The sequence below is a fragment of the Nicotiana tabacum genome, unplaced genomic scaffold (genome assembly GCF_000715075.1).
Source record: "Nicotiana tabacum cultivar K326 unplaced genomic scaffold, ASM71507v2 Un00333, whole genome shotgun sequence".
NCBI lineage: Eukaryota > Viridiplantae > Streptophyta > Magnoliopsida > Solanales > Solanaceae > Nicotiana > Nicotiana tabacum.
Window position 1 is genome coordinate 49285 of NW_027438570.1, and position 15895 is coordinate 65179.

A 15895-nucleotide genomic window follows, 5' to 3' on the forward strand; every position below is an offset into this window, starting at 1 on the left:
TTCAAACCCATGAATATTTGATTATGTCTTGTGCCAAATTAACATAATATTATGGTGGGAAATGATTGTCAAAAGCATGCCAACTAAAAAGTAACATAGCTTCATTATCATTTAATAGTTTGGCCTCATATCTCTCATTTTCTCCAAGCCGAGATAGCAATCGCTCGTCTCGGGTGGTATTGATTATTAAACTACCCGAACCAAACCAACTACTTTCTCGTGCTAAGGATTCTAATTGGTTTTTATGGTCCATGTCATCAAGAACAATTAGAATCTTCTTTAACCCAAGTCTTGCTTTGATTAGATTGATGCCTTGAGCAACACCGCCAACTTTGATTTCCTCAGTTTTGAGAACTCGTTGAAGAAGTTTTTCTTGTAGCTTGACAAGACCAAATTCTCCAGCTTCTGATCTAACATCTGATTGTTGCACCTTTTTGGAATCTCATTGCATTTGAGATAAATTTCTAAATGATCCTGCATCAAACAAAGACACAAGATCATTAATATGAGAGAGAGAGAGAGAGAGAGAGAGAGAGAGAGAGAGAGAGAGAGAGAGAGAGAGAGAGAGAGAGACTAACTATATTTCCAACCATATCTCTAAGCATATATCGATCTTTTCTAGATGGAAATGATAGAGCAGGTGCACTAAAGAAGCCTTCATTGAATGGATTCTGCAGAGAACTACAATTAATCATGTTGATCGACCATATATTAGGGAGGTTGTCCAACTCTGAAATCTTGGCCAATTTTTGGCAATTTTGAAGTTCAAGAATTTCAAGATTCTCTAAATTTGATACTGACGGGAGTGTTTGAAGATTCTCACAGTCATTCAAATACAGCCACTTCAAGAATCCTAACTTACAAAAATCAAAGGGTAGACAATGGAAACTGTTGCCACTCAAATCTAAAAGCTCTAAGGAGGATAAGCTCCCAATATCCCTAGGAATATCAGCCTCGGACAAATTACAGTATGTAAGGTTCAAATAGGATACAAATGTTGGCAAGGAATATTGTATCCGATGGACTCCTCTTCCAGAAATACTCCTTTTGGCCTCTAACTTTTGACCTCCTGCTGACAAAGTTCTAAGATTTCGTAGCATTTCAACAGATCTAGGCAATTGTTTTATACCCGTACGAGATGCATAAAGAGATCTTAGACTTTTCATATCTCCAAGGTTATCTGGCAGTATTTTTATTGATGAGCAGTCATCAATGTCCAAGGAATCAAGGGATATTAGCTGGCATATGCTGCTTGGAAGATCCGTAAGTTTTTCGCAACCACGCATATATAGTTTAATTAGCCTGTCCAAATTTCCTATTGATGGATGGATCTCCGTCAGACTTGAGCAACCATAGAGATACAAAGTCTCAAGACTCAGTGAGCCATTGAAGTCTGGAGTGCTTCTGAGTTGCTTGCAATAAGAGAGATCCAACTTCTTCAAACTTCTACAACACTAAAAATAAACCAAATATAGTTTCAATTAAGATTTTCTTTCACTCAGTTGCAATAACAGTACACATGAAATTATAAAATTGAGATAACAAACCTGCAAATTCAATCGAAATTCTTGGATATCACTCTCCTGCATATCTAGAACTACAAGATTCTCAGCCGGAAAATTTGATGGTATACAATTTAAAGGACATTTTTTCCAAGACAACCATTTGAGCTCCTTGGACAACATCCCAAAATCTCCACTAATATGTAACTCATCCATTATAAGAACCCTAAGGTTTTCCATTTTCTTAAATGCTTTGGTGCTCAAGTTCACTCCCTTAAATGCTCGTCGATCTACTTTCAGTACTTCTACCTTTTTGGAACCCTGTAGTTTAGTGAAAAGAACCATCTTATGTCCCAGAAATTAAGAGAGAAAAATGCGTTATACCAATTGAAGGTCAAACAAAGAGGGTACGCCATATGTATCAAGAAAAATGAACTTACACATTAGAGGATGTAAAAAAAAGAATGTAAAATTGCTCAAAAACTAAGATGACGGTCTTTCAAAAACTAGTTTAGCAGCATTCAATAAGTTCACATGGTAATATCAATAGAAAAAATAAAGATAAATAAAGAGAATAAATTTCATCCAGAAACCTGACAGTAGTACCAATTAAAGATAGATTATATATTAGATTATATTTAAAAGAACAACTAGAAATATACTTACTGACCAGAAATGAATTCAATTCTTATGATGACAACAGAAATTATAAGCAATAAACAATTAAATTAAAAAATATATATTATAACCAAGATAAAGATAAAAGATTTACTGACTTTATTTCCTTGTAAAACATCACAGACTTCTTGAGGGATGAACAATCTGCTCCGTTTTTCAGGGTATCGAGTTGATTCCAAGCGAACAATTTCTCTTCCCATATCTCGCACTAAATCATGCATCACCAAATAAAGATCATCCCTTTGGAGCAAGTGTTTTTGGACTAAAGTTGCAATTGCACTTTTAGCATGAAAGCCACATGCATTCAATATTTCTGTAACTTCACGCTCATAAAACCCATGGAAGGCGCACGCAATATCAAGGAACACAGTTTGTGTATCACCATCAAGTCCATCAAAGCTTATCTTGAGAATCTTTTGGATATCAATATGAGGTATTGCTCTTAGTTTTTCGAATTCGTATCCCCATTCTTCTACAGAACTTCCTTGTAAATGTGACCCCAATGTCACAAGAGCTAATGGTAGCCTACCTGAATATTTGATTATGTGTTGTGCAAAATTAACATAATCTTCTGGTGGAAAATGACTGTCAAAAGCATGCCAACTAAAAAGTAACATAGCTTCATTGTCATTTAACAGTTTGGCCTCATATCTCTCTTTTTCTCTAAGCCCACGTAGCAAATCCTTGTCTCGGGTTGTAATAATTATTAAACTACCCGAACCAAACCAACTTCTTTCTCGTGTTAAGGATTCTAATTGTTTTTTGTGGTTCACATCATCAAGAAGAATTAGAACCTTCTTTGACCCAAGTCTTGCTTTGATTAGATTGACGCCTTGAGCAACACTGCCAACTTTGACGTCCTTAGTTTTGAGTACCTGTTGAAGAAGTTTCTCTTGTAGCTTGACAAGACCAAATTCTTCAGCTTCTGATCTAACATCTGAAAGGAAGCAACTACTATTGAAGCGCCGAAATTCTGTATTGTAGATAGCTTTTGCCAGAGTTGTTTTCCCTATGCCACCAACTCCGTGAATACCAATCATGCGAACTTCATCTTCACATTCCTTTTGCAATAACAACTCTATATCTTTGACGCGAGAATCTACTCCAACTGGGTGCCAAGCAACATCTAGAGGTGTCTGGTTGACCTCTTGTAGGACTTGTTGTATAATTTTTTCAATAAACTTTGATTCATGCCTAACAAAAAATTAAAAGAAATACTACTCCAGTAAATAAAACTTTGATATTTGAAACTATTTGATGGTCAAGTCAAAATTGATAGCCAAGACATAACACAGTGGGATCAATCTAAGCAGTAAAGTATATAACTTACCGCTTCCTATAGGATATTTTAAGAAATTATTTAAGTTATATATATTGATAGTATAAAGATCTTTTTACACTATATTTATCAGGAAATTAACCTGTAATTAGATAATAAGAGAACTAATTAGATAAATATTTTGATACAGTCGATGTATAGAGCTTAAACTCTTTAAGTTTGTACCGAAAGCCATGCATAATTACTTGGTTGTGTAATTATAATGACCTGCTTGTTTGCCACAACATAATTACTTAGTAATTGTCACTGTCATGTTTGATTGAACAAGTGTAATTACATAAAGCTAGTAACTTAGCAAGGTACCCGTTTTGTTTTTACCCAAATTTGAGGGGCTTTATTGACTTTTCACCAAAACCTATATCCAAATGCTTCTTCCTCTTTTAACTGCAGTCATTCTCTCATTCAACCTAACACGAAGGCCTTTTCCATTACTGTATAAACCATTTCCTCAAGGAGACTAAATCGCTATTTCTATATGGAGTCCTTAGTTTTTTTTTTGGGGTGTGTGTGTGCAATGTGATTTTTTAAAGACAAAATGCTTTTATCCTCCATTAATGATTTTTTGTTTCTCAAATTGCTGGAAAGAGGTTGAAGAGTTGCAGACAATTGTATAAACAATTCATAGGTAGCTTTCCAATGTATCCCATCGTATAAACAATTGAACAAATAACAAATGAAATTATATAGTTGAATCAAGAAAATGTACCCGTCAGCAACATTTTGCAAATCCCATCCAGATAAATTTGCAGCTTCAGTAAGTGCAGCTCTCCATTTCTCCACCATTTGAGCTCCAAATGGTCGTTCCTTGTGTTTAGCCAAAGCTTCCCCAAATAACCCAGTTTGCTTTCGTACCTCAGAAGGATCAACATCATAGAAAATAGGCAAAACCATCTGCTTTAATTTCTCTTTGCATTCGAGAATTTTAACTAGTTCATTTAGACACCAACTAGAGGAAGCATAATTGCTCGAGAATACTACAATGGAAATTCTCGATCCTTCAATTGCTTTCTCTAGTTCTCTTGAAATCACGTCACCCTTTCTCAATTCCTCATCGTCAATGAAGGTTTTAACTCCAACATTATCCAATTTGGAATAAAGATGACCAGTGAATGTTTTTCGGGTGTCTTCACCCTCTAAAACTCAGGAATAATTCATAAGACAATTGAGATGATTCTCCTTGAGTAAACTGAGTATCCATTTGATGATATACAAGAATAAAGGAATGAATATTTAGTGAATATATATATACGGAAACTTAATTTCTTAGGGAAGGGTTAACTGAATTAAGGGAACTTACCAAGACATTTCTTAGGTCAAAGCTACATCTTTGCAGTGTGTTGTCACGTTTTCCATTTTATCTTTTTCTATTTATTTATTTATTTGAAGGGGAGTCTTGGAGTAACAATAAAAGTTGTCTCCGTAGGTTACATATTTGAGTCGTGTAAGCAGCCATTAATACTTGTATTATGGTAGACTGTCTATATCACATACTCTGGGGTGCGGTCCTTCCCCAAACCTATATACTATATTAGAAACTTATTTACCATCACTGTTTAGGTTTTAACTTAATTACAAATTGATATACAATTTACCAGTTATATATAAATTAGTATTAATGAGTATCCCTTTATATTAAAAATTGAATAGGGAGTATCAAGTTATTCTCTCTTCTCCCTCTCTCTCTCTCTCTCTTATCTACTTTATCCTTTCTTTTCCCATGGAATTCATCAATAGATATCAATCTTTTTACTATAGAGTTTTAACTTAACAATTTCCTTTCATGTTGCAGGTGTTCGAATTGAAATTGTCAATCAATAAATTTTGAAGGTGTTTAACTCTTTACCATTGACAACCATTACAAAGCGTCAAACTTTGAATTCAAATTGGGTTTTCAAAAAATATTATTTGTTTTGATTATGTGTTGTTGCAAATAATTGAGAATATTCTTTGGAGTTTATATCTCAATTTTGAGGGTATTTGGCGAAGATTAGAGTTGATTTTGGCTGGATTTCATATTGAAACTCGAAGAAGAAGAACACATGATATTTAATATACATACAAAATTATATTAAAATTGTATTTAGGATGTATTTTGTTACAGTACTATTTTTTTTTTAATTTGAATGTTGTATAAAAGTTAAAAAATAGTTGTATAATATATGAATCATTATATTTAAGTTAGAAATACTATCTTTTTATATAAAGTTGTTGATATGTACCAATATTGTATTAAGAGAGAAAGTTTTAATCGCAATTTCAGAGAGAAGAAGAACACACCACATGCAAAATATATACAAAATACATACACACGACATATTTGTATAAAATTTGTATGAAAATTGTATTTAAGTTGTATGATGTTGTAATTGTATTTAACTGAGTGAAAATAATGTATGAAAGTTGTAGATAAGTTATAAATAAGTTGTATACTATATAATTAATTGTACGAAATTTATTTTTAGTTTATATGTTATTTTAGATGTATCAAATTTATATGAAATTTTATTTTTACTTTGTAGGTGGCGAAGAATTATGAGAGAAAAAAATAAAAGAGTAACCGAATACCCTAATTTAAGACACTAATAATGAATTGTATATGGAGAGAGACGACAGAGAATGTGATGGGATTTGGTCTAGTAACTTTTGGTCCAGTAAATTTCAATACCACACTTGATATTGGCCACGTGTCACTAAAATATGAAGGGTGTGGATTTGTTTTAGAACCTCTTTAAATGAGTTTCTACTGAATTTTATATTAAATTTAGACGATTCGATGATGGTCGCCCGCAAAATTTTAGTCGATTCGGAGCCAGTCGCCTGAATTCATGTAGATGGCGTGGACTACATCACACGAAAAACTGAGAATCATGCTGAATTTCTATTTTATGACCCTAAAATATCAAAAAGGAGGAACAATCATGGCGAGCGATGACTATTATTCATTAGGTTAATTTTTATGGTCTCATAAAATTTTAGGCGATTCAGAGTCGGTCGCCCGAATTCATGCAGATTGCGTGGACTGTAGCACACGAGAATCTGGAAATCGTGCTAAATTCCTTTATTATGGCCCTAAAATGCCAAAAATTGAGTAACGATCATGGCGAAGCGATTACTATTGTTCATTAGGTCGTAAGTTTAGGCGATTCGAAGCTAGTTTCCCAAATTCATATAGATGGCATGAACTATAGCACACGAAAATGTGGGAATCGTGCTGAATTCCTATTTTATGGCCCTAAAATACCAAAACTCGAGGAACGTTCATGGCGAAGCGATGACTATTGTTCATCAGGTCATTTCGTATAGTTTCGAAATTTTTTAGATGATTCGAAGTCGGTCGCCGGAATTCATGCAGATGTCATAGACTATGATAGGACACGAAAATGTGGGAATCGTGCTAAATTCTAGTTTTATGGCCCTAAAATACCAAAAAATGGAGCGAAGCGATGACTATTATTCATTAGGTCATTTTTTATATTCTCGTAAAATTTTAGGCGATTCGGAACCGATCGCCCGAATTCATGCAGATGGCCCAAAACCTAGGAATCGTGTTGAGCTCCTATTTTATGGCCCATAAATGCCCAAAAATGAGGAACAGTCATGGCGAAACAATGACTATTGTCTATTAGTTCATTTTTATGATTCCGCAAAATTTTTGGCGATTCAGAGCCGGTCGCCTGAATTCATGCAGATGGCGTGGACACACGAAAATCTTGGAATCGTACTGAATTCCTATTTTATGATCCTAAAATGCTAAAAAAATGAGGAATGGTCATGGTGAAGCGATGACTATTGTTTCTTAGGTCGTTTTTTATGGTCCCGCAATTTTTTGGCTATTCAGAGCTGAGTGCCCAAATTAATGTAGATGACACGGACTATAACACACGAAAATATGAGAATCGTGCTAAATTCCTATTTCATGGCCCTAAAATACCAAAAATGAAAAACGGTCATAGCGAAGTAATGACTATTGTTCATTAGGTAATTATTTTTTCCCACATAGAATTTTAGGTAATTCGGAGTCGGTTGCCCGAATTCATGCAGATGGCACACGAAAATCTAGGAATCATGTAGAATTCTTATTTTATGGCCCTAAAATACCAAAAAATGAGGAACGGTCATAGAGAAGAGATGATTATTATTTATTAGCTCATGTTTTATGATTCCGTAAAATTTTAGGCGATTCGGAGTCGGTCGCCCGAATTCATGCAGATGTCATGCACTATATAGCATACGAAAATATGGAAAATCGTGTTGAATTATTATTTTATGGCCCTAAAATGCTAAAAAATTAGGAACAATCATGAAGAAGAGATGACTGTTGTTCATTAGGTCGTTTTTATGGTCCCGTAAAATTTTAGGCGATTCGGAGCTGGTGTCACGACCCAAATTAATCCTCCATAAAGTGTGGCGATGGCACCTAGTCTTTACGACTAGGTAAGCCTAATATTGCGAAAAATATAAAAAAAACACAACATTTTAAAGATAAACATCATATTCTAAATAGTCAAGAGTAATACCACTCGGCATATACAAAATAATTTCCAAAGACCCGGAATATCACTAAGTCACAAGCTGCTATAATCTATGTAGCTCTATACAAAAGTCTGAATATAATAAGGAAAGTCTCTAGACGAGGGAGTAGAAGGGGACTCCGAAGATCTGCGGACGCAAGCAGATGTACCTTGAAGTCTCCTAGAATCAGCAACACGCACTAACCCCAAGGCTGATAGCTCGTACCTGGATCTGCACACGAAAATATGTGCAGGAAGGGCATGAGTACACCATAATGGTACCCAGCAAGTGCCAAGCCTAACCTCGATCGAGTAGTGACGAGATCATGTCAAGGCCCTACTAGAGTAAATATAATAAATTAAACAGTAAAAGATATAAGTGAAATTTACGATAACATAGTTAAAGAAATTCTCGAAAATTTAACAGTTAAGGGAGCCCTCGGCTCAAAATACGGTAAACACAGTAAGAAATCTCAAGGATACCGTCCCGTAGTTCCGAATGAATATGCAGTATAAGGGGATCTCCCGGAATACGTCTGTAGTTTCAAAGTAAATATGCAGTGCTGGGAGATCTCTCGGAATACTTCCGTAGTCCCAAAGTAAATATGCAGTACAGGGGGATCTCCCGGAATACGTCCGTAGTCCCAAAGTAAATATGCAGTGTTGTGGGATCTCCCGGAATACGTCCGTAGTCCCAATTTAAATATGCAACACAAGATAAAATGGCAGGTATGACATCGAGTTATACAGTTTATACTGAAAATAGATAAGGGAATAGGGATTTAACTAAGTATGGCGCACAGAATGTCAAATAGACAGTTAAAACACGTAAGCATGCTTTTCTAGTCTAAACTAAACAATTAACCATATTAGTGCAATTTAATAAGAGAAGCAATTTATGATTTAAAAAGGATAAACAAGATTTTTGCAATAACAGCCCGTGTATGTACTCGTCACCTCGCGTACACGGCGCTCACACACCAAATAATATCAAGTCATCCTAAGGGGAAAGTCCCCAACACAAGGTTAGACAAGCCACTTACCTCGAACCGCTCAAATCACCTTGATAACACGTTCTTGCCACGAGTATCCGACTCCAAATGACCCGAATCTATTCAAATAAATTGCATAATGTAAATATAACTACAAGTAACTAATTTAGTTAATTAATTCGAAGGTAAAACATGAAATTAGGAAAAATGCCCAAAAAGTCACACCGGGCCCACATCTCGGAATCGGGTAAAACTCGTAAAATACGAACACCCATTCACTCACGAGTTTACTCGTACCAAAATTGCTCAAATATGATACCAAAATCTCGATCGAAACCCCAAAATTTGGCCTAAGAAGTTTTCTCAATTTTTCACCCCAAATCCGAAATTTAACGATGAATTCAAGCATAGATTAGTGGAATATAACCGTAAAGGAGTTAAGAATCGTTACCCAATCGATATCTCTGAAAATCCCTCAATCCCTCTTCCAAAATTGAAGTTCCCAACTTAAGGTTTTGATAAAAATGGCATAACCTCCGTTTTTTTGGAACTTTAATACTGCCCAGACGCGTCCTTCTTCGCGAACGCGGCCACACCCTCGCGTTCGCGAAATAAAATTTACTTCGTCCCAAAATCCTCCATCGTGAATGCAATGCACATGTCGCGAACGTGAGGACCACTCAGCTTGACCCTTCGCGAACGCGGGATCTCCATCGTGAATGCGAAGCACGAAATCTTGCCTGCCTCCAGTTCTTCTTCGCGAACGCGAGGACCATGTCGCGAACGCGTAGCTTCGAGGTTCCACACCCTCGTGAACGCAAGAGCGACATCGCGGACGCAAATAGTAATTCATATGCCCTTCCCAGATACCTTACGCGAATGCGAGGACTTCCTCGCGAACGCGATGAAGAAAATGCCTGCAACAGAACACTTGAAATCTGCTATCTTCCAAAGTTCAAAGATGACTCGTTGAGCATCCGAAACACATCTGAGGCCCTTGGGACCTCGACCAAACATACTAACCAATCCTAAAACACCATACGAACTTAGTCGAGCTCTCAAATCACATCAAACAACGCAAAAATCATGAATCACCCTCCAATTCAAACTTAAAGAACTTGAAACTTCAAAATTCTACAACCGATGTCGAAACCTATCAAATCACGTCCGATTGACCTCAAATATTTCGCACAAGTCATATTCGATATTACAGATCTATTCCAACTTTCAGAATCGGATTCCGACCCCGATATCAAAATTTCCACTACCGGCCCAAAACTCAAAAAATTCGACTTTCGCCATTTCAAGCCTAAATGAGCTACGGACCTCCAAAACACAATTCGGACACGCTCATAAACCCAAAATCACCTAACGAAGCTAACGGAACCGACAGAATTCCATTTCGTAGTCGTCTTCACATAGTTACGACTACGGTCCAAATCCTAAGGCTTAAGATCTCATTTAGGGACTAAGTATCCCAAATACTCTGAAACTCAAAACCAATCATCTTGGCAAGTCACAATAGCAGAAATAGAGTTGGGGAAAGTAGTTAATAGGGGATCAGGGCTATTACTCTCAAAACAACCGTCCGGGTCGTTACATCCTCCCCCTCTTAAAATAATCGTTCGTCCTCGAACGTGTATAAAGACATACCTGAAACTGTGAAAAGATGAGGGTACTGGCTGCATATATCCTGATCGGTCTCCCAAGTCGCGTCCTCAACCGGCTAACCCCTCAACTGGACCTTTACTGAAGCAATATTCTTTGACCTGAGCTTTCTGACCTGCCTGTCCAAAATGGCTACTAGCTCCTCAACATAAGATAGATCTTTGTCCAACTGGACTGAGCTAAAAGCCAATACATGAGTCGGATCATCGTGATACTTCCGGAGTGTAGACACGTGAAATACCGGGTGAACTCCTGCTAGGCTGGGAGTCAAGGCAAGCTCTTAAACAACCTCCCCAACTTGCCGCAATATCTCAAAAGGACCAATGAACCTCGGGCTCAGCTTGCCCTTCTTCCCAAACCTAATGACACCCTTCATAGGCGATACCCGAAGCAAGATCCGTACATCAACCATAAATGCCAAATCACGAACCTTATGATTTGCATAACTCTTCTGCCTGGACTGGGTTGTGCGAAGTCTCACCTAAATCACATTCACCTTATCCAGGGCATCCTGGACCAAGTATATACCCAACAATCAGGCCTCGCCCGACTCAAACCATCCCACAGGGGACCGGCACCGCCTACCATACAAAGCCTCATACGGTGCCATCTGAATGCTGGACTGGTAACTGTTGTTGTAGGAAAACTTTGCAAGTGGAAAGTATTGGTCCCATGACCCTCCGAACTCCATCACATAGGAACATAGCATATCCTCAAGAATCGGAATCAGGCGCTCTGACTGCCCGTTCGTGTGAGGGTGAAAGGCCGCGCTCAACTCCACCCTAGTACCCAACTCTTGCTGTGCGGCTCTCCAAAATCGAGATGTGAACTGTGTACCTATGTCTGAAATGATGGATACTGGAATACCATAAAGGCGGACAATCTCTCTGATATAAATCTCAGCCAACCTCTCAGAAGAATAAGTGGTCAACACTGGAATAAAATGAGCTGACTTGGTCAGCCGATCCACGATCACCCAAATAACATCGAACTTTTTCAAAGTCCGAGGAAGTCCAACCACACAGTCCATGGTGATCCGCTCCCACTTCCACTCTGGGATCTCTAACCTCTGAAGTAATCCACCCAGTCTCTGATGCTCATATTTAACTTGCTGATAGTTGAGACACTTGGCCACAAACCCAACTATATCCTTTTTCATTATTCTCCACCAATAGTGCTGCCTCAAATCCTAGTACATCTTCGCGGCACCCAGATGATTGGAGTACCGCGAGCTATGGGCCTCCTCAAGAATCAACTCCCGAAGCTCATCTACATTGGGCACACAGATCCGGCCCTGCATCCTCATCACACCGTCATCACCAATAGTCACATCTCTGGCATCACCTCGCTGAACCCTGTCCCGAAGAACTAGAAGATGAGGATCATCATACTGGCGCTCCCTGATACGGTCATAAAGAGAAGACCGAGCAACCACACAAGCTAATACCCGACTAGGCTCTGAAATATCCAATCTCACCAACTGGATGTCTAAGGCCTTAACATCCAAGGCTAGGGGCCTCTCAGCTGCCGAAAGATATGCCAAAATCTCTGCCCGGGGACTCAAGGCATCAGCCACTACATTAGCCTTCCCCGGGTGGTACAATATAGTGATATCATAGTCTTTATATAGCTCCAACCACATCCGCTGACGCAAATTAAGGTCCTTCTGCCTGGACAAGTACTGCAAACTCCGGTGGTCAATGTAAATCTCACAGGGAACATCGTACAAATAATGACGCAAGATCTTCAGGGCGTGAACAATAGCTGCTAACTCGAGATCATGAACCGGATAATTCTTCTCATGCACCTTCAACTGTCTAGACGCATAGGCAATCACCATACCGTCCTGCATCAATACCGCTCCAAGGCCAATCCTCGAGGCATCACAATAGACATTGTAGGACCCTGAACTTGTAGGCAATACTAATACTGGGGCTGTAGTTAAAGCTGTCTTGTGCTTCTGAAAGCTCTGCTCACACTCCTCAGTCCACCTGAACGGAGCAACCTTCTGGGTCAGCCTGGTCATAGGTGCTGCAATGGATGAAAATCCCTCTACAAAGGGATGGTAATACCTCGCCAAACCAAGGAAACTGCGGATCTCCGTAGCTGATGACAGTCTAGGCCAACTCTGCACTGCCTCCATCTTCTTCGGATCTACCTTGATCCCATCACAAGACACTATATGGCCCAAGAATGCCACTGAATCAAGCCAGAATTCACACTTAGAAAATTTTGCATACAACCTCTTCTCCCTCAAAGTCTGAAGCACGGTCCTCAGGTGCTGCTCATGATCTTCCCGAGACCGAGAATATACTAGAATGTCATCAATAAACACAATGACGAAGGAATCAAGATAAGGCCAAAATACACTGTGCATAAAATGCATAAAGGCTGCTGGGGCATTGGTCAGCCCAAATAACATGACAAGAAACTCATAGTCACCATATCTGGTCCTGAAAGCAGTCTTCGGGATATCCGGCTCCCGAATCTTCAACTGATGATAGCCAGAACGCAAGTCAATCTTGGAAAACACCCTAGCACCCTGTAACTGATCAAATAAATCATCAATGCGAGGCAAAGGATACATGTTCTTCACTGTAACTTTGTTGAACTACCGATAATCAATACACATACGCATAGAACCATCCTTCTTCTTCACAAATAAGACTGGAGCACCCAAAGGTGATACACTGGGCCTGATGAAGCCCTTATCAAGCAACTCCTACAACTGCTTCTTCAACTCAGGAGGAGCCATATGGTAGGGAGGAATAGAAATGGGCTGAGTGTCCGGCAACAAATCAATGCTGAAATTAATATCTCTATCGGGCGGCATATCCGAAAGATCAGCTGGAAACATATCTGGAAAGTCCCTCACTACTGGAACTGACTCGATTGTAAGGATATCAATACTGACATCTCTCACATAGGCCAAATACGCATCACACCCCTTCTCAACCATTCGCCGAGCCTTAAGAAATGAAATGACCATGCGGGGAGTATACTCTAAGGTACCTCTCCACTCTAATCTCGGCAAACCTGGCATAGCCAATGTCATGGTCTTAGCGTGACAATCAAGAATAGCATAATGGGGCGACAACCAGTCCATGCCCAAGATAACATCTAAATCTACCATACTGAGTAATAACAAATTGGCTCTGGTCTCAAAACCACTAAGATCAATCAAACACGACCGATATACGCGGTCCATAATGAGAGAATCTCCCACGGGAGTAGATACATAAACAGGGGAACTCAAAGAATCTCGAGATATCCCCAAGTGTGGAGAAAAATAAGAAGACACATATGAGTACGTAGAGCCTGAATCAAATAATACCGATGCATCCCTATGACAAATAGGGACGATACATGTGATGACTGAATCTGAAGCAATGACCTCTAATCGGTCTAGAAGGGCATAGTACCTGGCCTGTCCTCCCCCTCTAGGGCGACCTCGACCTCCCCGACCTCCACCTCGAGCTGGCTGAAGAGGTGGGGTGGCAGCTGGTGCTGGAAAAATGGCCGGAGGACCCAGTGGAGCACGTGGAGGTTGATAAGTCTGTGGAGGTGCACCCATCCTGGCTCTGGGGCAATCTCTAACCAGGTGACGAGTGTCACCACACTCAAAACAACCTCTCAGAGGGCGCGACGGCTGAGACTGACTCAGACCTGGCTTGCTGGACTGGCCGGTAATAGCACCTCGAGTAGGAGAGATACTGGATATTGGCGGTGCATAATAGGGCTCTTGAGGTCTAGGAGGAGCTGGAACACCGCTGGCTGCTGGAAGAGCTGAATGAACAGGGCGACTCACAAAACCCCTACCATAGGGTGCTGCTGGTGCACGAGCTCCTGAATAATGACTAGTATCTCGAGACCTCTTGGCCTCTCTCTCCTCTCTGTCCTGGGCAAACATGCCCTCCACCCTCCTGGCAATTCTCACTGCCTGCTGATAAGTGATGTCCATCTCCAACTCCCTGGCCATACTGGTCCGAATACTAGGGTAGAGTCCCTCAATGAAGCGACGAACCCTCTCTCTGACTGTAGCAACCAGAGCTAGTACATGGCGAGCTAACTCACTAAAACAGACTGCATACTCCGACACAGTCATAGAACCCTGACGCAACTTCTCAAACTCTGCGCGCCAAGCATCCCTGAGGCTCTGAGGAACATACTCATGCTAGAACATCTCTGAATACTGAGTCCAACTGAGTGAGGCTGCCTCATCTGGACTACTCAGCTCATAGGCATGCCACCACTGATATGCTGCTCCCCTCAGCTGGAAAGCGGTCAAAAAGATACCCCATTCGTCTCCATAATGCCTATAGTGCGGAGAATACAATGACACTCCTCAAGAAAACCCAGAGCATCATCTGAAGCTAGTCCGCTGAAAGTAGGTGGGTGGTACTTCTTGTACCTCTTAAGTCTGAGCTGCTCTGCCTCAGAAACAGCTACCCTGATCACATGCTGAATCGGAGCCACTGGGGGCATAGGAATATACTCTGGGGCTGGACCCTCTGCTCAAGAGTGCGGGCTGTGGGAGTCTGTGCCCCTCCCCCGGCCTGAGATGTAGCGGGAGCTATCGAAAATAGTCCAGCCTGAGCTAGAATGCTGAAGATGCTCAAGAACTGAGCTAAAGTGTCCTGGAGGGTTGGAGTAGCAATAGGGATCTCCGGTGCTGGCCCTCCACCTGGAGCTGCTGGGGGCTCCTCTGATGCAACTCTCGTAGGTGCTTGGGTTGCACCACGTGGTCGTCCTCTACCCCGACCCCGACCTCTGACGGCTTTGATAGGGGGCTCGGGTGCCTGATCGTCGGTCCTCCCGGTACGGGTCCTCACCATCTGTGAGAAAGAATAGAATAAAATCTTAGAATATTTGATGTCAATAACTCGCACGACAAGGATATCAAAGAAATATGATTGTTCTTAACAATTACATAGCCTCCCGAAGATAAGTACGGACGTCTCCGCACCGATCCGCGAGACTCTAATAAACCGGCTTGTGACTCGCGACTTCTATGAACCGAGTTCTTTGATACCAACTTGTCATGACCCAAATTAACCCTCCATAAGGTGTCGTGATGGCACCTAGTCTTTACGACTAGGTAAGCCTAATATTGCGAAAAATATAAGAAAAACACAACATTTTAAAGATAAACAGCATATTATAAATAGCCAAAAGTAGTACCACTCGGCATATGCAAAATAATTT

General features: G+C 40.1%; 1 pseudogene; it reads right to left on the reverse strand.

Annotated features, from left to right (window-relative positions):
* On the reverse strand, window positions 1-4732 carry LOC107827152 (disease resistance protein Roq1-like; annotated as a pseudogene).
* Between the last annotated feature and the right edge of the window lie 11163 nt (window positions 4733-15895).